The sequence below is a fragment of the Halichoeres trimaculatus genome, unplaced genomic scaffold (genome assembly GCF_033239565.1).
Source record: "Halichoeres trimaculatus isolate MK-OKI-2021-1 unplaced genomic scaffold, fHalTri1.1 fHalTri1_scaffold_18, whole genome shotgun sequence".
NCBI classification, from domain to species: domain Eukaryota; kingdom Metazoa; phylum Chordata; class Actinopteri; order Labriformes; family Labridae; genus Halichoeres; species Halichoeres trimaculatus.
The window spans coordinates 23,745,671-23,768,094 of NW_027437196.1; the positions used below are offsets into that span (position 1 = coordinate 23,745,671).

The 22,424-nt window shown below is 40.0% G+C and overlaps 1 protein-coding gene and 1 non-coding gene across 3 annotated transcripts in view; both read left to right on the plus strand.

The window, feature by feature from the left end:
* Positions 1-22,424, plus strand: part of LOC141807267 (partitioning defective 3 homolog) — a 540,268-nt gene that overhangs the window by 18,785 nt on the left and 499,059 nt on the right. The window lies entirely within an intron of this gene.
* On the plus strand, positions 21,037-21,108 carry trnaw-cca (transfer RNA tryptophan (anticodon CCA)). The gene has a single exon. It is a non-coding gene; the product is annotated as a tRNA-Trp (tRNA).

A 22,424-nucleotide genomic window follows, 5' to 3' on the forward strand; every position in this document is an offset into this window, starting at 1 on the left:
GAATAAGATGAGGTCAAAGGCGAGTACTTGATTACTGGAACCCATCCCTAAATCTGATGTTACCTGACTCCTGGTAAACTAAACTGAACTGGTCATTTTCTCTGCTGAATTAAAAGACTTTCTGCAGTAGGTCACCAAGTGTTTGCCTCCTTCTTCCCTTCTGTAGTTATCAAGCTCACTCTTGAACTATATTTATATTTTATAAACATAGAATAAAACAGTTAAGTAGTCTGCTCTTGCGTGGACATTAATACAAGGGTCTGTCTGTCACTAATAAATGCTGCTCTCTTTGTTGACTTTAAGGACTGGACGACTTCCTCCTTTGTCTCTGCGTTAACATTTGGAAAAATGACTTCTGACGTGTTTTGTTGTGTTGGTGGTCAGCTGGTGAAACTGATACATGTCAAGTGGTGTGACCAGTGTTCCTCATAAAAAAAATCTGTTATTGTTCAAAAAAGTTAGTGTGGATATGATTTCAGCATTATGTTTTTCTGTAAAGATGAAACTAAAGTGAATTTAAACCACATGACCTAAAAATAGAGAGAAAACATTGATATCTACTGCACACTGACTTGTTTAGTACAACAGAACCCATATTATCAAGTTTAGAAATGAAATATTTTTACTATACTTTGAGATGATATTTGATAATAAATTACTTATTTCATTTTTTTGATACCAATCCTTATTTGTCCCTAGTATCATGCAGCATAGATCATGTGATCTTATAGCCTTCATCATCAACAACACTGTGTGGATGCAGGTCCTAACACATCAAAAGGACTTCATCACCCCACTAATAACCAGTCCCAAGCAGAACAGCAAGTTTTTACATCACCGAAAAATGTTGTTGTTCTCAGCTTAGTGACAGTTCCAGACAAACCATCTTAGAATTTGATGTTTCGGTCTTGATAAACCTCTGACCCTGACGTGAGTTGAACTCACAACTCTCTGATCTGGAGTCAGATGCGCTGCAGTTGCCCCATTAGGTCCTCTCAATGTCAGCTGAGAGTTTGATCATCTTCTCCTGTCTGCAGCAGAGGCCTCCTTTTGGAGCATACTGCATGTTGTACAGTAACCCACAATAACCATTGACAAATTTTGAAGATGTATTTTGTATTTGACCCACATCACACATTTTTGTCTGCTCTTGACGCTGGTTGATATTTTTTCTCTCGGTTTAAGATTTTTCTCCTTCTACACTTTTTTCCTTCTTTGCATAACTTTTCACTTCTATAGAAAGAAAACACCAAAAATGTATTTACCAAGTAATTTGTCTCTCTAAATCATTGCAGAAAATCACTGTACACATCTCTTTTCATCTGTTTGTATTGGACAGATGTGTTGGAGAGGAGTGAGAGACCATCAAAAACAGCGAAGTCCCTCACACTGTTCGCCTCATGATGGTCTAGTTCTCAAACGTTAGAAAGAAATATTTATTAACTTGAGTAAGATTATGTGAATGAGTTTGATTATTTTGTTGAACATTTAAAGCTGATAACATTTCTTACACAAAAAAACTTCCCAAATAAAGAGATAAAAAAAGACCTGGCCTTAAACACTGTTATGATTTTAATTTCAAGACACTTAAAGGACCTTATGGTAGATTTTTACTTTTTTTATGTAAAAAATATAGACATTACCAGACTCTGACAGATGAAATTACAAAAGAATTGAGGTAACTGATGAGTCCTGTCTGAATAGAGCTTAGGATGTTGTAAACATGCTTCACTTTCCAACAGCACAACTTTCAACAGTCAGCTCCTCGGCCAATAGTGCTCAGAAGACAGTGTGATGTAAATATAAATTGAGTAATAACTCTCTGGCACAGTGAGAGTCATTTAGAGACAGGCTAGGTGATGCAGTTACTAATATTAACTGATAATTGATTGTTATTGAGCTCTGCAGCTCGTTGTGTAAACAGTGGACATTTGATTGAACCGTGTGAGAGTTGGAGAAAGATTTATGTACGGCTTGAAAGCGTTCCTGTGGTGCTGCCAGTTATTAGCTTTTGATTCCATTAATGCACTCTGGGCCTTTCAGCACTGGAGCACAACATACACAGCCTTTTCTTCCCATGAAAAAAGTAAATAAACAGAGCAGTGAACAGTCAGTAGCTGCATTTTTGCTTTCACTAAACACCTGCTCAACCTGTTTTTCTTTAAGGTTTCATGAAAGTAGTTTGGGTTGAATAATCACAAGCTAAAATTCAGCAGTGAGATGTTGTTCAACCTCAGTTTGAGTTTTTAAAGCAGGTTTGGCTCCAGGACTTTGAGACATTCATTATTCAGAGTTCATTATCGGTGTGAGCTGAATTTTTCATGCTGTTGATACAGCTCCCTCCTGGATGCAGTTCAGCCTGATTATCTTACCAGGTGCCAAAAAATAGAGGACTGAACCACACATCTATTGATCAGATGTAATTGTTTTCACGAGCTGCTCCCTCCTGGTCTAGAATCTATTATGATGTCAAATTAAATCATTATTATTCTGTGGAGCTGAGTGCACTCCTCTGCCAAATAACTGAATGATTTCTCTTCCCTGTGATTAATAGTCAGCCTGAACCTTGTTTGTGTGTACGCTGTAACACATTCACAAATAGGGAACCCCTATGAACCAGGAATTTTTGTTATCTTACTGAAAAGTACCGTTAAGTTCTTGATCAAAGATGCAGGCTGTCACTCAAACAGCCGACTAATCCCTTAATTACAACCTGCCACTTGTTTCTCTTATTAGATCTCATAAATAGTTTTGTTAACAAATTGGAGCCACCTTTACCCTGTTCGATTTGATTTGTCTGTTAATTTTTTCAACACTTGCCCTACGAGACACACTCTCAAACATCCAGACGGAGCTGTGAAATGGACCTGGCATGCTCAGAGCTCCAGGAGAACGGTAAATCCTCGATGTTTGAAGGGCTTAGACGTTGGCTGGACTGTGGGATATTGCAGTCATTTGGACAGATTTATTTTGAACCAAGCAGGGCAGTTTGAGCAGGGTGATAGGAAAAAGTTTAGTGGAGTGGATTCCTCTCTTTGTGAAGTTAATAAACTCTGGAGAGGAGGTTTTGGCAGGTTTTGTGCTCTGGAGCTTAAAGTATTTAAAATCAAAGTTAGGACTTCCCTTGCTGGGAGCTCATTGTTGTCTGTTCTCAGGGTGCAGACTCCAGAGTTTCTGTTGTGCAAATATCCCAAAGTCGTCAGAGTTCAGGCGGTGTGGCTTAACTTTGTGAATGATCTTTTAGATCAAGGTTATTATCACTTGTTGTTGGACCTGAAGTTGGCTGTTTTAGCAGTTTCCCATCCAGCAGTAGAGATGCACGATGTTGGATTTTTGCCGATATCCTATATGCCGATATATCGAAACCCCTTTTGGCTGATACTGATACCGATAATCACAAGTTTGTTTGTTTTTTTCACTGTAAAGAAAGCTAAGTCTATCCTGTACTGGAATTTATATGTTACTCTAATTGTGACGGTCTTATTAGTTTAAGAAACACACATAAAACAAGACAAAAAACATTTGATTTTACCATAAATAAGAAATGTATTATTTTTTCAAACTCAAGACATTCAGTATTGAAATACAGAAAAATAATGTCTTTAGATCGCATGAACTTTAAATGTACAAAGTATTTTTAAACATAACCAAGTTGCGTTTGATTGTTTTAGAGCTACTGTAACAACCTGGTGACAGATACAGAGCTCTGCAGTGCAAATAAATGAAGTGCTACATTTTAATAAGGAGCTTATTTTTCAGATGGAAAATAATAATAATCCTAACTGAATAGCACCTTATCGGCTGTGCATATCGGCAGAAATTTTCATATCTGCCGATACCGATAAACGTGTTTTTAAGCTTTTATCAGCCGATACCGATATTGTGCCGATAATATCGTGCATCCCTATCCAGCAGGTCTGTTAAATATGAATGATGTCTTCAGCTGACAATCCCTCACACAGATCAGCAATAATGCAGAATTGTGCTGGTTCTCTTCAGAAAGTTCCTTCATGATTTTAATCATCAATCATCAATTCAGTTTCCACCAAGCAGTCCATTTTAGATCAGTACGGTTTGGTACAGGTGGGCTTGGTTAAGCCTGGTCCTGTTTACGTTTCCACAACCAGCCATGTCCCCTTGTAGTAGGGGGCGTTTTAGCCAGATGCCAATAGTTGCGTCAGTTTGATAATAATGTGATGCCATAGTGTCGTGACCAGTGTACCCACTAAATCCAACAAAGAAGAAAAACATGACACAGTCAACAAAGAGCAGTGATGGAAGTGATCCAGCAATTTTTCTTGGTTGTGATTGGCATGTGGCTTTTTTGTTACAAAGCGCAGGCTGTGTGCCGCAAGGGGGACACAGCTGCTGTTGGTAAGTGATGATTGCTTTGACCAATCAGCGGACTGCAGTGTTGTAGCTCCACCTTCTGGAATCATATCGGTTTAGTCTGATACCCCTATGGATAGGGATGGGTACTGAAGAAGGTACTTTCATTGGTACCGACCGAATTCTGTCAAAGTATCGGGTACTGATTCAGGGAAAAATCAAAAGGTACCATGTTTAGGTACCTAAATGCATCCTTGTGACTGTGAGGGAGAGGAAGAATGGGTTAATTTTTTCACTCTGGACATGAACACAGCATTAAAGGGTTATATATTAAAGAATGAATATATTAAATTGAAAATACTTTACATTTTATTATTAAACAAATTGATATTTTTTCCATATAAACACATAAAAGTACCAAAAATTGGTACCGCTGAGTAGCGATACCAATTCCCAGGAACGGGGAATCGGGACCGTATAGTTTCAAATGTGAAAGATACCCATCCCTACATATGGAAGGGTCCTAAAAGGTGGGACGGATCTGTTCTGGGATTCGTCTTTGGAAATGCCGGAAAATTTGTGCCGGGCCAATACAAACCAGACTGAACTGCTTGGTGGAAACAAAGCTTAAGTGACCTTTTGTGTGCGAACCCTGACCTTTCTGTGTGCGTTTATTGAAAAGCTTTTGCATGAATCAAAATCAGCAGAAACATTTCCCAAAAACTAAAACAGACCTTGTGATACGCTGAGGTAAAAGCAAGCTTCAAACTCAGATCCTGCCGTATTATTTCTTGTTGCTAAGCTTGTTTTAACATTAAGATCATCTCCACTTTTCTGAGTTGTGAAACTATCAGCTGAGGTCTCATCTTTTGCAAAATGAACACGCAGTTTTATGCCTGGTGTTGCTGGGATGTGTTTTGGCAGATCTTGGAGTCAAAAAGCAGATTTTCAGCTCTCTGCATGGATGAAACATTGATTTTAGTTAAAGGAAATCCTACATTTGATCTTGTGGTTCTCTTTAAAACATAAAGAAAGTAATGAGATGGAAATGCTCCACCCTGCAGCCCATATTAATGTGCACCTTGTGGTTACAACACGAGGCTCCTCTGGGTTAAGCGCTGCTGTGTGACCTTGGCTGCTGGCTCTTGGTCTCTGCAGAAAGTGAATTCCTTCATTACTATTCAGGCAGGACAATAAAGTGATTGCAGCCCAAGGCTACTAAGTTCTTCTTGAGAAAATAATTTAAGGATGACTCAGTCTTTTCGTCATGTTGACTGAGGTGCCTCTGATTTGAACTGACATGTACCACGGAGAGGAACAACATGATGAATGGTTGTTTTTTGAGGTATGGACACCTTACAAGGAGACACTTAGACTCTGCTGCAAGGACGCCTCCTCTCAAGATAATATATGGTTTCTGCCTGTTTTGATGCTTGGACAGATTATACTATTAGAGATTTAATGTTTGATTGATGATGTCATGATTTTATGCTATATGATTGAAAGTGGAAAGAGAAAACAGCACATAGCCTGCTTTCTCTTTTCTATCAAACAATCTTAGAATTCTGTCTTTTTTATCATCAAGACAAATCATTGCACCATCCTCCCAAAGCGCTACGATGTTAGCTCATGAAAGGACTGAATTACTACAAGTTTCAATTTTCCATGTGCTGCTGTTTTTCTGCCTGAGTCTTAAACTGTGTTGATCTGTTTTCGAGCTTTTGCCCGGGGACTTTGACTGATGAATATGTAAAGTTGTGGATGTATCTGTGCAGAGTAATTTCCTGCCCAGACGTTTTTTCTGTTCACAGAACATGTTGTGGTTTGATTAGTTGTAGCTTGGACCATGAAATTGGGTCATTCAGCGCAGACTGAGGAAGTGCGACTGAGGGACATGGGAACGGTTTGAATGTGGAATCAGGGTCACAGCGTGTTCATGTGTTTGTCCTCCAAACAGGATTATTACAGATGTAACTTTCAGCTCAGATTTCACACCCTGGTTTTATCCTTGGACCAAACTTTATGTCATTTCTAAACACTTTTTAAACAAACTGTCCTCAGGGGAATAACTTTAAGAGGCTCCTAACTTGTTTCAAGATGTCAAAAGTACTCGTGGGTGTTTCTTCTGTAGCTCTTAGAGTAAAAGTTCGAGTACATTGATAGCAGATGGGTTTTGGCTCGTCTGTTTTCAGAGGCTGCCAGGATGCTGAGCTGTCCCTGACAGGCCAACCATCTCACACCCTGTGATTAGGGATCAGTAATTACTGAGGGCAGGAGACAGCCTGCAAATAGAATCTGCCTCCTGCAAATAGATCCTCACATCTCAACACATGTGGCGAAAAGATGGAGAGCAGAATCATATCTGCTGATTCAGCGGTCTTTGAGTCAAGGAATGTAAATGAAGCTTCTGTAAGTGATTTTAAATTGTTTTCACAAATAAGAGAGTAAATGATTTAAACTGAGAGGTGAAGGGATTTTATAAATGCTTAATGTATCTATTGGAATATGGATAGGATCTATGTTTTTAATCATGCAGAGAAGTAATGGACAGTATTCTTCAGGCTCTCAGTCCCAAATGCTTGGGCAGAAATTGGGAAAAGGGCTTTTGGGTACTCTCCACCCTCAGAATGACTCAAAGCTCAAGGAGCTGCTGTCTGTAAAGGTAATTAAACCTAAAAAGCATTTTCACCAAGCGGTTCAGTTCGGTTCTTCTTGGCATGCATTTTATAGCATTTCCACTGACTAATCCTGGGACAAATCCCCAAATAACCAAGATGAGCTGTCCCCCTTCTTGGGACCCTTCCATAGGGGTGTCAAACTAAACCAGGCATAACACTGCAGACCGTTGATTGGTTAAAAGAATCGTCACTTACCGTGCAAAAGCATCTGCTGTACTTCACCTTACGGCACACAGTCTTCTCTCAAGCAACGCTTGATTGTGCTCTGTTGTTGAAACATTGTTAACAGTAACAAAGAGCCACATGTCAGTCACAAAGAAGACCAAATGCTGAATGTTCCACATCGTTGCTTTTTGTCTACTGTGTCGCATTTTTCTTCTTCGTTGGATTTATTAGGTAGGTACACTGTGTCGCTCTGCTATGGCGTCAATAGATGTGGTGATCAGCATCAGGCTTACATGCCGCCTACTAGTGCTGCACGATTTGGGGAAAAGGTGCGATTTGCGATTAGGTGGACAATATTGCGATTGTGATTGTGCTTGCGGAGAAAAATCTGAATTGCATGTGCTGACATTGCGATAGCAATTGCGATAATCGTGCAGCCCTACCGCCTACCATTGTAGGTGGCATGTAAGCCTCAACCACCATATTGGCACCAATAATCTCATTTTAAAGTGTGGATTACAATCCGGTATTTAACTAGAATGAATAATTTTTCAAGATCATTTTCAAACTCCTCACAGCCCCTTACACATAAGTTTCTTTTTGCTTATATTTGTTGTGAAGTTTAGATATGATTACTAGGGATGGCCAGATACCAGGTACCAGCAGTGTTTCCCGTTAATTAATGAGACTGTGGCGGCTCGCCACAGATCTATCAAACTCTATGTACACATGGCTGCACACTATTCCCTGTGATAAATCACACCACCAAAGAGCTCGCCACTCAGTAGCCTGATAACGGATCACAGATCACGGGAAATAGTGTAAACAACCTGTTGTTGAAATGTTGTTCAGTAAATTGTTCAAAATGTTGTGAGTGAGTGAGTTTTTGGTTTTGTTTCTGAATCAAATTTAAAATATTTCTGATATGCCTTTGTAAGTTCTTATTTATCAACGTATGTTCATGTCCATGATCCCAAACTGCATGTATGATAAGAGCGATACATGCCCTGGTACACATTAAAACCGCCGAGGGTCAGAGACTCTCCCACCACAGTCTCCTAAAATCCTGGGGGAAACACTGACCAGGTATCGGTATCCGGCCGATACCAGCCTTTTTTCAAGGTTTTGGTACTCGAGAATGCTGCAGATACTAGCAGCACATACTCTAGGCCAGTGTTTCTGAACCCTGGTCCTGGAGGACCCCTGCCCTGCATGTTTTAGATGTTACCCCACTCCAGCACACCTGATTCAAATGAATGGCTCGTTATCAGGCTCGAGCAGAGCTTGATGACGAGCTGATCATTTGGTCGTTAGCAGCAGCCATGATGCACAATTCAGACATAAGCTCCTGTGACTACGGAAGCTCTTTGATATTCATCTTCTGATTGGCTCACCGTGAGACTTCACGTCCACATGATATGCACATGATCGCAAAGCACGAATCACAGACCACTTTCCTCATGAATATTGAAACGCCTTCCCGGCTCAGCCAATCATAGACGAGTACTCACATGAATATTAAAGAGCTATGTGCAGCGGCTAACGTAAACTTACAGTTCTCGTTCGAATACAGCACTGTACCGAACCGAACGGCCTTATGGAGCGGTTTGGCACGGATACATGTACCATTCCACCTCTAGTGGCTATTATAATAATTTATTTAGTGCAGTCTGTAGACACACTACATCCAGTTATGAGCCGGTAGGAAGCAAATGAAGTGTTCAAAGGTCTTGTGGTAGAGTAAAGTCATGTCACACACGTGTAGGACGTTTCTAGTTTTGTTGGTTTTCCTGGTTTGTTCACGTGCAACTTCTTGGTTTAGACAACAGCAACATGAGGTGACGCAACAGTTTGCTTGTCATTACTTGTTCTGGTGTGTCTGCTGCTTAACTGAATCATGACATTAAATAATTTGCAGAGGAGATCTTTTAAAAACTTAGCGTAGCTTTTGAAGGAGTATGTGTTTGATACTTTCTTCAGGCTGTGCTGCTGGAGAAAGTCACAGGTAGATTTAGTTTGTTTGCAGAGGGCTGACTGGCAGAATATTGGTTATCAGAGATCACATTACACCACACAGCCTGCTGACTGGTTAACCTTTGACAAAACAAACCCTCCGAGCTCTTTGTATCTGCATCAACGTGTGCACCAACAAATTTGAATGTTTTTCTACAAAGTCTGTATAAACACCCTTTATCTGCTCGGGGCATCTGCCACACAGCGCTGCCTCCTTCCAGTCAATGTTTGCCTTTGATTTGGTGTATGTTAATAGGGTCATGGAGAGACAGAGAGTGTGTGTATGTGTGTGTGTTTCCATGTGTGAGCTCACTGTCAGGCTTAGGTGAATAATCTGGTTGAGCTGGTTTCTTTAACCCTCTGTCTGTCCGTCAGCTCAATAGATTTCCCAGTAACCCTCCTCTTTACAAATGACAGAGAGCCCCAAGGCACTTAAACCTTCAGCACCTCCTTTCAGGCTCCAGCCTGCAGCGTTCACAGGAAGGAGTCCGACCTGCAAACTTCAGTTCCTGACTGATCTGGCGCCAAATCTGCAGGCTCCTTTAGACAGTCGTTTTGAGCCAAAACAAAAAAAAAACAAATCCACTCTCTTAAGCCCAACTTTGTAGTCAGAGCTTTCAGCACATATTGATCATTGTGCCAGTCAGATTGGCTAAAAATCTCCTTTGGGGGATTAGCTTTAACATTACATCAGTCCTGTGCAATCATCAGCTTACTTCACAGAAAAGACTCTTCAAAGTTAGAGCAGTGAACACTCTGAGTTCTTGACCTTGACATAATTTGAGCTCACAACCTTTTCCCTGCAGTCAGAGCCTGGTCTCTTTAACACTTTGTCCAGGTCTGTTACACAACAGCTGTGGATTAGAACAGAGTGATGGCACATTGTTCTGCCTTTTCAAAGCAGCCCAGCTTGGCTCAGTGAGGGTGTTTGGTTTCTGCACAGGCCAAGAATTGATTGTAAAACACACTGCACAGGTTTTTGTTTGTCATTACATTTTGTTTCAGAGGTAATCACACACCATCACTTGAACTTTTTGTGCTTTAAAATATCTGGATCGATGCAAAAAACTCTGACTCCTCTGCTACAGCTTCAGCCCGTCCTCTGCACTCCTGCAGTCTTAATCCAACTTTATACCTCTGCGTTGGTCTTTGCTTGCCGCCTTAATTACTTTTTAGAAATGCTGTACCCTGACATGCTCCTAATTATTGCTCGAACTTGAAGCAGCAATCAGGATTGTCTGTTATTGAAGCTTTGCACCAAACCGTTCTTTCAGCCACACTGAAGCTACTGAAAGCTGCTACATTCACTCTCATTGTTTTCTGCAAGAAACAAAAACCTCCAATGATCGGTTGTCGGTGCATACTGGTACAATGTGGTCAACTTCAAACTCTGTTTTTATCTTTCTATAAGTTATGTTTTGGGCATCTTTGCCTTTATTGCAAATAAAAGGGTAGCTAGTTGTTGTCAGGAGCTAGAGGATATGATGTCTTTCTGCTTTAAGCTTAAAGTAACTTTAGACTTAAGATTAATTAGTTACACCACAGATTAATGCGTTATATAAATCAACCATGTAAACACCAAAACTACCCAAGAAGAGTGGACTGTCTTCTTTTATGTCTCTTTACCTGTTTTTGATCAACAAAACAGACAAAACAAACTTTTTTGTACTGCGTTGGTTTCGGGGGCTCCATTCTTTGATACTCTCTGTCGTCTTTTCTCATGATCATGCCACTCTTTCTCTCTAAACTACGACACATCCTCAGTTTGAGTGTGAGCCTAAACTTTTCTGACTTGCAGCATCTCACTGTGCCTCTGTCATCTCACATCTTCTCCTCATATGCATGCTGAGCTCTCATCCAAACAGCACACCACTCTCACCCACAGTAGTTTACGAGCATGAATTTCATTGACAAGCTCCACCAGACCTCGCTGCGGCCTGCTGAAAAACATGATTTACTTCTATAGACGCAGTAAGTCGTTGCTATCAAATTGATGTCTATAAACGTCAATGGCAGCAAACACAGACATTTTAATTTTGGCCAGATGAAAAAAATGTGAATTAACAAATCGTCTCTTCTTTGTATATTTGTTTGATTTGTCATGTTCTACAGTTTGTAATGTCCTAGAATTAAAATTCATTGTTTGGGGATCTTAGGCAGATATCAGATTGAAATGTGATTAATTCAATTAATTAATTAATTACAAATCCTGTAATTAATTAGATTTAATCGCCTGACAGCACTGGATATGCCATCATTCTCTAGTTGTGTGGAAATGGTAAAAATGATATTCAGTAGGGCAAACGATCTATCATTTGATCATCGCTCTCCATCTTTTGTGATCTTTGCATGTCTGATAGTCACACCACAGGGTGTGTGATGTCAGGTGTATGACCTGGATCATTTCATCCAATCACTGCTTTCTTGTTTCTGTGTATACAATGAACCTGACCGCTGTGTATTCAGTCTGTGTGTGACTTTGAAACGTAAACATGAACTCATGCTGCTACCTCAGTAAACACTCTGTGAGACAGATTTGTTCTCCCACCAGTCCCAGTGTTTGTTAACTGAGGTTTTACTCTCAGTGTCCACATCTTTAGTTTTTAAATTGTATTAATTTATTTCATCAAAATAGGCACATACCAATCAACAACCTAGATACAGTAAGTATACAAAGCTTTGGGAAGAGCACAACATAGAATGCAATAATGGCAGGTAAAGCACATAAAATACAACAAATGGGATAATTATTAACGCAATATTCCCTGAACACTTGCATTAGTCCAACATTAATTGATTGGCAAAGGAGAAAGGTCAGAGATCCAGCAAAACAAGCAGCAAAAACAAGAAATAATCCTGTTACAGCTACTGTATGCAGTGGTACTTTGACTTACAAGTGTCCCAACTAACGAGTTATTCTAGAGTCTAAAGTTGCTTTGCTTCAAGTTGAGAGCTAAATTTTGGGTTATGAGCAAGCTTGAGTTATCCCACATGTGGCACAGCGAATGCTACAGTGAATGCCGCAACAGCCACCCAGCATCTGGTGCCTCAGCTTTGTTGACTTTAAGCACTTAGCTTTCAGTGGGAGCATCAGTGTTGTGTTCACATTTGTGCTCGCACCTAATTTGCAGGACTTTCTGACTCTGTATAAAAGAAAGAAAAGTTGCAACTTAGTGTGTGATGGCAGAGGTGAGGTGTAATGACAAGTTTAAATCAAAAACACCGGCAGGTGAAAGTGAGGGAAGTGTGGTGAAAAGGGCAAAAACCATCTCCTTCAGCATCTTAAAGTTGCCTGATCTTCAAAGTAAATGCTGAACACTTTACTTCATAAAACCAGTTTACTGCAGTGCATTCTGTTATATTGTGTTTCTCATACAATAGCCATTATTATAAGTACATTTTTCTTATTCAAAACTTTTAACAGACGAAATTTGAAGTGTTTTCTGAAGTCCAGAACGGATTAACATAATTTCAATTTATTTCAATGGGGAAAATTCTTTTGACATATGAGTCATTTGAGCTAGGAGCTGAGTCACAGAATGAATTAAACTCATAAGTCAAGGCACCGCTGTTCCAGCATCATGATTTTTATACAGATAGAACAATTTAATAACACAGACGACAAAAGAAAGGCCACAGGAGACACAGACAGGCTTTAGCGCCAAAAATAATTATATGATTAACCATTAAGTTTTCTTTGCACAATGTGAAAGAAGTGAAGTTTTTATTTTGAAGAAAATACTCATAAAAACAACTGACAGGGAGTACAGTTGTATTTCTAAATTTTAATAATTACATCAAAACACTGCATTATCTGATTTAAATGACAGCTTTTATTTCTGCAGTATAATAAAAAAAATTGCAACATCATTTTTTCCAATTATCATACAGCCCCAGGGGAACATACCAACCTCACTTTAAGCTTATGCTTTGTCGGTGTAATTACCAAGAAATACAGACCCACCATTGCACAAGTATCATGGCTGTAAACAAAGGAGGCCTCTCACATAGGCTCCAGATTACGATCTGTGTCCATTCAGCGTAAACGTATAAATCAGGCTCTACTTCTGCCACCAGCACCCTGGAGATACAGAGACCCTGAACAGAAGTCGGACTGCAACAGGAGCATTTATCTCCTCCAGAGGCTTCACACTCTCACACTGAGCTTTCAGCCCTGGTGGTCCTAAAGAGAGATTGATGGAGCTCTCCTCCATCACTCCCTGACATTAATGAGAGCAACCTCAGTGAAAGCGTCACAGCGAGGGGGAGAGGGGATGACGGAGCGGCAGTGGAGGTTACCAGCAGTCAAATGGATACAAAGCTACTTTCATCTTCTTGACCCACAGCTCAATACGGAGTCAGACAGAATCACGATACTGCGGTCACCAAGGAGAGCGGTCAGACATTAGAAAAACTCTTCTTCTGGAGGTGTCCATGTTCCTCAAGCGAAGTTATTTCGAGCTCAGTGGCGCCCTGTCTTCACGCACAGCCAAAGGGAATGAGATGTATTGAGGTTGCTTTATGTTACAGTCTTCTTTCAAGCATCAGCAGGTCCTGAAATTACCCCCAGTGGATGTGTGTGTGTACATGCATGTGTGTGTGTGCACGTGTGTGAAAATGTCTACTCTCCCTGGCGTAATTGTGTCTCTAATTCACTCGTCGATAAACACTGAGCTCATTAGATTTAACCTTGCAGCACAGCCTGCGGTGGCTTCTCTCAACATCTTCTTTATTCCCTCTCAACCTCCTTTCCCTCCTGCTTTTGTCTTCCTCCTTTCATCCCCGCCTCCTTCTCTTTCTTTACCCTCCTCTTGTGCCCTCCTGTCCTCTCTGTATTTGTTTTTCTTCTCTCGACTGTTTCTTGATCCTTTATTATCACACACACCTCCTACTCTTCGTCTCTTGCTGCTCACAGTCAACAAGTCCATCCATACCATGCTGAGCACGTCAATAATCTTTACGAAGCTTTTTTTTTCTGCTCCAATCCCACCCATCAATCCCACCCATCAATTCACACTCCACCTCTGGATTTTAGAGGCCTTTTAAAAGCTGTTTGGAGATAAAAGCAAAGAGCTGGATGATGGATCGTGTTGGGACATGAAGATAAAGTGGTGCAACACATTCTGAGGTTTACAGGTTGTATGATTAGTCCATTAGCAGGGAGAGGGAAGCCGTGCAGGAGAGTGGTAGTAAAGTAGGCGGAGCACTGCAGCCTGAAGACATTACAGACTCTACATTACCCCCAGTTTCTCCTTTTTTGAGTTTATATTTTGCAGCTGGTGCTCCCGTGGCGAGACGATCAAATCCATGTGAATTTAGAGTTTTCAAACCAGAGCTTCTGTTTAGTGTAGTGGATCTTTGATGGCACGGCTCCCCTTGTGTCTGGCAGGTCATTAGTTGTGGGAGGATACCTCAAAACAAAATAATTTGAAGTTATTATGTGGGAAGACTGTACTGCCAGTTGAAGGGCAACACGAAAAGTCTGAAAATTACAAGGCGGAGGTGGACATAAGGTTACCTCTGTTTTTGAGTTTGGGATTTCCCATGTTGACACTTCCCAGCAAACATTTTTAACACGGTGAAGCCAAAATGAAAGCTGGATCGGTATCACGTTGAAGTCTTAAGAAACATTCTTCAACTTCTGAAATAGCTCTTCATTATTAAACATAACTTTGTATAAACTTTAAACCTGTACTTTAGTGTTGCTTATCTGAAAAATCATTTACATACTCTCTTTGATCAGTTTCTTTTTTCTTTTTTTTTAACCATCAATAATATTTAAATACCCGTGAAAAGGAATGTCTTGTGGTTTGGGTGCGTGCATATCATTTCAGCCAGTTGCATGCTCACAGTTTTGCTGGAAACAGGTTTGCAAAGTTGTTGACACATTTTTGTCAAGAGACATGAATTTTGACCAGAAGATGATATGTGTTCTAACCTTGATGATATTTTTTAGCTGGACACAAATAATGCCTCAAGTTTTTATCTTAAAAAGGAGAGTCAGAGAATGAGTAACTGAATTTTAGACTCTTTTCTATGAGCATTAAATCTGGGGCTCAGTATTAAGGCACATTAACACAGGAGAGGTCAGACAGTGACATCATTGCTGGAAATCTTGTTTAGTGACTCTGTGCAAACAAACAGCAGTGTGTGTGTGTGTGTGTGTGTGTACACTAGTTGAGTTCAGAATGTGTTCGAACCAGGCATGGCTTCGAACGCTGCTTCCTGCTGAACTTTAAGTCAAGTCAAGTCAAGTTAAATTTTATTTATAGAGCACGTTTAAAAACAACCTCGGTTGACCAAAGTGCTTTGCAGCGGTACTAAACAATCTCTCATACACTTAATATTAAAAAGCCAAACATTAAATATGCATTAAAACAGAAATAAAATAAGATAAGGATGAAAACAATAAAAGTAGAGTAAAATATAGGAAAGGGAATAAAATGTAAGGGATATAAGATACAAAGATAAAAAAGATGAAAAGAGATAAAAAAACAAGATTACTCATCTAGTTGGGATTTAACGCCAAAGAATAGAGATAGGTTTTCAGTAATGTTTTAAAGTGCTCAGTTGACTGTGCAGCTCTAACCTGGATAGGTAGGCTGTTCTACAGCTTTGGTGCCACCACCGCAAATGCTCTATCCCTCCGAGTGGAGGGCCTTTAAGACAATGAACAGGAAGCAACAAAGCGGCTAAGTATCCATGGGACACATGAGGACATACAACAATCTGAAATCCAACTCTCTACACTGATGATTCTCATACGGATGTTATGGATGTGATTCTAACTGCTCCAAATGTGCCATCTCTTAACTTATGAACTAAGGCTGACATTGGGCTGGATTGAGCTGTCATGTTGGTGCTGTCTGTTGTAAGCACATTGAGAATTTATGTCAGATTTCAGCATCACTTATTTCACTCCTTCAGAGTATGAGATAACTGCTTGGATAGCACTTACAGTTTCTAGACGTACCAACCACCTGTGAACCATTAGCTGAGTGTTAATCTGGTGTCACGCAAGCTGTGATCCAGTATGGATTACTATTCAGCTGTTTGAGTGAGGTTGTATACAGAGCATTATCTATGAGCAGGCATGTAGAATAATGTGGAAAAGAGCTTTAAGAGAACACAGAACTCAGTTTGGATTAGCGTGATATTTAGGTTCATTGCTTATGTTTTTACAAGGTATGCAAAAGCCCAGACAAAAAATAAAAAATAAAAATAAAAAAAAGCAGTGTTATTGTTCTCTCTGTTAAGACAGTTTTTTTTATTCATAGCAATAAAACCAATGAAAATACTCAGAATTTTGGGATAAGTGGCAGACCCCTGTGTACCCCATAAGGAAAAAGCATTTAAGGCAATGGATAGACAAATTAGTGGATGTTTCAAAAATTGGTCAAGTATAGATCAAAGATTACAAAAGCTCAGCTCGTAGCCTTCTGAGACATCCCAGACAGACCTCATGTTCTTAAATATAAGATGCTTTATTTAATGTTTGAGTAAATTCTGACAAGAGGCCGACCTTTGAGGTGAGTTCAGTCTCACATTTTATCCTTAAAGACAGAGTATCATGCTTTTCCATTTTTGAATTGTTGCTCTCGGCAGCATGCAGCAACACTGGATGTTCATTCTAAACCTTTGCAGATTTTCAAACCCCACATATTCATGTTTATAGAAATCTCTGAATCTGACTGTGACCTGCTCACAACATTGTGTTTGTAAATGAGTTCTTCATGAGATCTCCACAAGATCTTCACAAGATCTTTATGAGACGTCACTACGTTTTTCACTATAATGATCTCTTTACCGGTTTATGACATGATAAAAGAGGGTTCTTTAAATTCCAAGGTCTGCCCATGGCTCTGCTCGAAACAGGCTTTCAGAGAGCTGGCCAATCAGATTGACGGTGGAGCTTTTTTGTGGAGCTGGGAGCCTTAAAGAGTCAGCAGCTAAAACAAAGAATTTCAGGCCCTGTTTACACTGCAACGTTTCATCCAAAAATGCTGAAAAGCAGTGAAAAAAATCTGAATTTACACGGAAACGCAAAGGATCTGAAAACACTGGAATAAGCATGCCAGGCCTGTGGGTGGCACTATAACTGCCTTGTCCAGAAGCAGCTTTGGGAGATCTCCACTGAAGTAGAGTTGAGCCGATCATCTGGTGTACTGGGGAATACTAGCAAAAGTGGAGCAACAGATGCACATTTTGTATAAAGACAGTCAGTAGATTCAGCAGATTAAGCAGCACAAGCACAACACGGTAGTTTGTGACTTTCGTAACAACGGTACAAACGCAGACTTTCTGTTTACACAGCAACAGTGTTGGCAGGGTTTCATAAAACTCCCACTCTGGAGGCCGTTTCAAAAGTTTGCGTTTTAGGTCAGCTGAAATGCTGTTCCCGTGTAAAAACGAGACTGAAACCTGTTGTCGTGTAAACAGCCCTTCAGTTAGGGTTTTCTAAAACACCTGTGTGAGAAAAACACATATTTTTGGTTCTGTAAATCATGTAAAGCTACTACAGGAGGGACAGTCCAAAGCCCCCCAAAAAGCGCAGTACCCTAGCTTTAAACTTTTCTTTTGTACAAATAGTTATCAGTTTGTTATAGCAGAGTTAGAGAGGCTAGAGTACAGGTATTGGCAACACTGAGAGATCAGACTCAGGGTCTTTTCCACTGAGGGTTCAAATCATCTACTTTTGGGGCTTTGAGTTCTGCTCTTTAACAGATGAAAGAGCAGCAAATGCTCCTCTTTTAAATTAGTTTAAAATATGCAGTTTGAAAATGGATCAACAAAGTGTTAGTCAGCATATTTACCCTCTTTAAAAACACTCAGGGAGACGTGATTATGACACTGTGTCATTATGGGCTGAAACCCTGGCTGGGGACAGAAACTGATTCATGCTTTCATCTGCTTTTGAATGACGCATCGTTTGGCTGTTGTTTAAAGAGAACAAGGACTAATCCCACCACCCCCTGGCAGCGTGTTAATGGAGGTGCTGATAGATTAGTAATCCACGTCTGCTCTGTCCATATAAGAGCAAATTACCAAACTATAGAGACAAAGAAGCAGAGGAGAGCTCATGTTTTAGATGAGTGTGTATAAGAGCAGGTCGTTGTGTTTCACTCAGGTGAGGCTCTTTCCAGGAAAGATTAGTCATGTTAAACCGAGGTGAGCAGCTTTGATCTCTAAAGCTTTGCTGTGTAGCACTGACCTCAACATGATTCAAACCAACAGCCGTTTGATCTGAGGCAGATCTGCTGCATCACTAAATCTGTTCACACCTTTTGATCATAGAGCTCGTTCTGCAGAAAATGTTACTGCTGTCAGGTTCATTTTAATCTATACGGCAGATAGTTTGTGTGGGTTTCTCTCTGGGTGTAGTTTTAGTTTCAGTTGAGTTCTTGTTTGCTGTATGCTGACTTAAAGGGTTAGTTTATCCCTGATATTAATATGCTTTCTGAGGAATTGTGGAAACTTGAACATCCTCTGAATTAGGTCATTTTTAGAGACATTTCTAACCAGCAGCATCATTACATTACATCATGATTTGTATTAATGAATGAATATGAACATCATAAAATTGTTGATTTAAACTTATCAATGTTGTTTGGCTCTTAAAGGTAGGGATAGAACGATTATTGGCTGGGCCGATTACAGGGGCCGATATTTGGCATTTTGAAGCATATCGGCATCTGCCTTTTTTTTTAATCGACAGCTGATAAGAATCAAATTTAAAACTGCATTGTTGCGGCTCTGATGCAGCCGTTCTGCTGTGTGTAGTCAATGCTCAGTCCCCAGCACTGTCCCACCCACAGTATCATCTGATTGGTTACAAGCAGAGCCATGACTTGGGAAACAGCCAACAGTTACATTGAAATTTTGGAAAAGTTTTTTTTATTGTTGAAAACTTAGGCTATTTTTTTAAGTTTTCACTTAACTTTATAAAGTATGCTGCTAACCCTGGGAGCTGTTTGATAAACTCATGCTTAAAGGTATTTGAATGGTTGGAGTTTGTATTGTTCAAAATTTTAACACCAATATTTTCACTTTGACTGCAAATTGATATCGACTTCAAATATCAGTCATCAGCCTCCCTGACTACAAATAAACAGTATCGGTATCGACCTAGAAAAATCCATATAAGGGATGCACGAAATTATCGGCATAATATCAGTATCGGCTGATAAAAGCTTAAAAACACGTTTATCAGTATCTGCAGATATGAAAATTTCTGCCGATATGCACAGCCGATAAGGTGCTTCTCAGTTAGGATTATTATTATTTTCCATCTGAAAAATAAGCTCCTTAAATAAAATGTAGCACTTCATTTATTTGCACTGCAGAGCTCTGTGTCTGTCACCAGGTTGTTACAGTAGCTCTATAATAATCAAATGCAACTTGGTTATGTTTAAAAATACATTGTACATTTAAAGTTCATGTGATCGAAAAAAAATATTTTTCTGTATTTCAATACTGAATGTCTTGGGTTTGAAAAAAATAATACATTCTCTATTTATGGTAAAATCAAATGTTTTTGGTCTTGTTTTATGTGCGTTTCATAAACAAATAAGACCGTCACAGTTAGAGTAACATATCAATTCCAGTACAGGATAGACTTAGCTTTATTTATAGTGAAAAAACAAACTTGTGATTATCGGTATCGGTATCGGCCAAATAGGGTTTCGATATATCGGCAAAAATCCAATATCGTGCATCCCTAATCCATATCGGTCTATCTCTACTTTAAGGTCAAAGAGACTTTCTGAAAATTAATCAATGTTTTCTCTTCCTGCTGAGTGTGCGTCCACAGATCCTCATAGACGTATCACTGTAAACACTGTAAGCTCCAGCTTCTCTCAAAACTCAACAACCCAATCTTGCTGTGCTTCAGCCTCCACTTCACTTTGTCAGTTCTCGTCTAAGCACTCACTTTCTGCTGTCTGCTGATGCAAGACACGGTTTGAGAATAAGCAGGACACAAACTGGCTCAGAAACACAGAATCAAACTCATTCTCTCAAACAGGCTCTGCTCTCTTCCACTCATTTTTCTCCCAAGTTTTTTTTTTTTTTCATAGATGTGTGTGGTAGGAGAGTTGCAGCCTGTCTGGAGCTTAAACAAAGGAGAAAGGAAATGCAACCAGCTCTACCATTCATTCACAGCATGTTTTCACAGCAGTTTGATTTCCTGTTTGACTTCCTGTCAGTCATGATGAAGATGACAGTAACCCTGCGTTTGTGTGGGGTTGGAAAAATGAATTCCCAACCGAAGAGCTCACAAGAATGCCCCATCTAAATGGGACAACATGGAAAGTGTGAGGAATTTTGCTGAGTTGACAGACTTAAGATGTCACATTAAGCAGAAACATGACAGAAAATAAAAGTTTGATGAAGTACGGTTTAATGATTCGTCTGACTCATCAGCTAACTGCTCACAGTATGAGCCTGTAACTGTTTGCTGCTGTCCATGCACAGTGACCTACAACACAGATGAGTCACAGAGAGGTAGAAATGACCATATACACTGGTAAAAGGTCATCAAAATTAGCTCTGTGATGTGTTTTAGTGGTTTCCGTGGAAGTATTTGTTAAGTAACAAGTCTTGGATGAAAGGAAGTCATTAGAAGCTGCTATCATTTTTTTTTTTTTGTTTTATCCCTCTGTGCAGTAAAATTCATCATTTTTTAAAATGTCAGTGTTTTTCAAAGAAGCTGTGAACACTCTGACATTGGAGGAATGACTTCCTGTTTGGTGGGAACTCATTCTGCTGCTGGTCTTGACAGTCTCCCTGTGTCATGGAGCTGCCTTTCAGACATGTCACAGCTGACAGGTGAGGTTTTTCCCAGCTACTCCAAGACCTCGTGGCGCAACGGTAGCGCGTCTGACTCCAGATCAGAAGGTTGCGTGTTCAAATCACGTCGGGGTCAGTAGTTTTCAAGAACGTGATGGCCCAACTTCACATATCGGCAGTTCAACTTCATGCGTCGTAGAAAACTGTATTCAACACTCAAGTAGCAGAAGCTTGACAAGGGTGCCTGTACTGTCAGTGGTTTGCAAGAAAGTTTGGGAGTCACCAAGCCAAAAAAAAACTGTTTTCAAAGCAGAGGTTAACCTATTTACTGCCCAGTTCAAAAAACGTTGTCTGTCTGAGTCGCTAATTTTACTATCGGCACCCATTGTGCGGGAGGTGAATTTTTTCTAACTTGGCCGTTCAGAGGATATTAAGATCGTGAGCTCCCCCAATAAGAGGCACAGCTGAGGGTCACATGACCGACAGGCGCCCTATGGGTGTACTTGAAGCCCTTGCCACTACCAATATGGCCACTATAGCCGATGTGCTTCATTTTCCGTTTCAAAAACAGACGGGTGATGTCGGGGAGACTACGTCCATGTTTTATATGGTCTATGTTTGCTACCTATGAAATATAGAGATGCAGAGTGACTTTGGAAAATCAAACTCCCCCTCACAAAGCCATGTCTGTAACTGTGCATTTAAAGGCACCATTAATCACAACCTGTCTCTATGTATCTTAACATCAGGGCTGTCACTAACTGGAAGATACAATTCATTTTCCAAACTGAGGCTGATAAGTTTGGCTAAGACTTTACGGGACGGTCAAACCAGATCGTAGACCAACCCAAGGTCTGTTGAACCACTTGCACAGAACTGTCAAATGACATTATTCTATCACAGTGATGGAAATGAAATAATGTATGCACCTGTTTTGTCCATATATCAGGTGTATTCGCAGTTTGTTGGTTTTTACCCCTCGAACAACAAAAAGGTTATTTAGCTTTAGCTGCTAGCTAACCTGTTAGCCCCAAAGTCAGATTAATGGGTAACAGATGGAGTATGATCTACATTAAGTCCATCTAATGGGTGATTTAATCATGAATATCTCTAAACTCAATGTTGATAGCAACAGGTTAGACTTCCAAAAAGATACTGTCTTGAAGTGAAGTTTCTTTGATGTAGGATCACATGCTACAACCTTCCCATTACATAGGTTAAGCTAACAGGTTAACCACACTGACTCAGGCTCTATTGGTTCATTCCATTTGTACTGGTAGTTTAAATTTACAAGTTCGAAGTGGGAAATTTCAACTGGAACGCCCCTGAAGTCAGAATTTCTTACTGGGAAGTCTAGGGATCCACACCACCCCTGAGTTTACGATCAAATATGGCTGCCCTGGGTGTAAACAGTAATTAAGCTCCTGTTATATTCTTTCATTTTAGAACTTC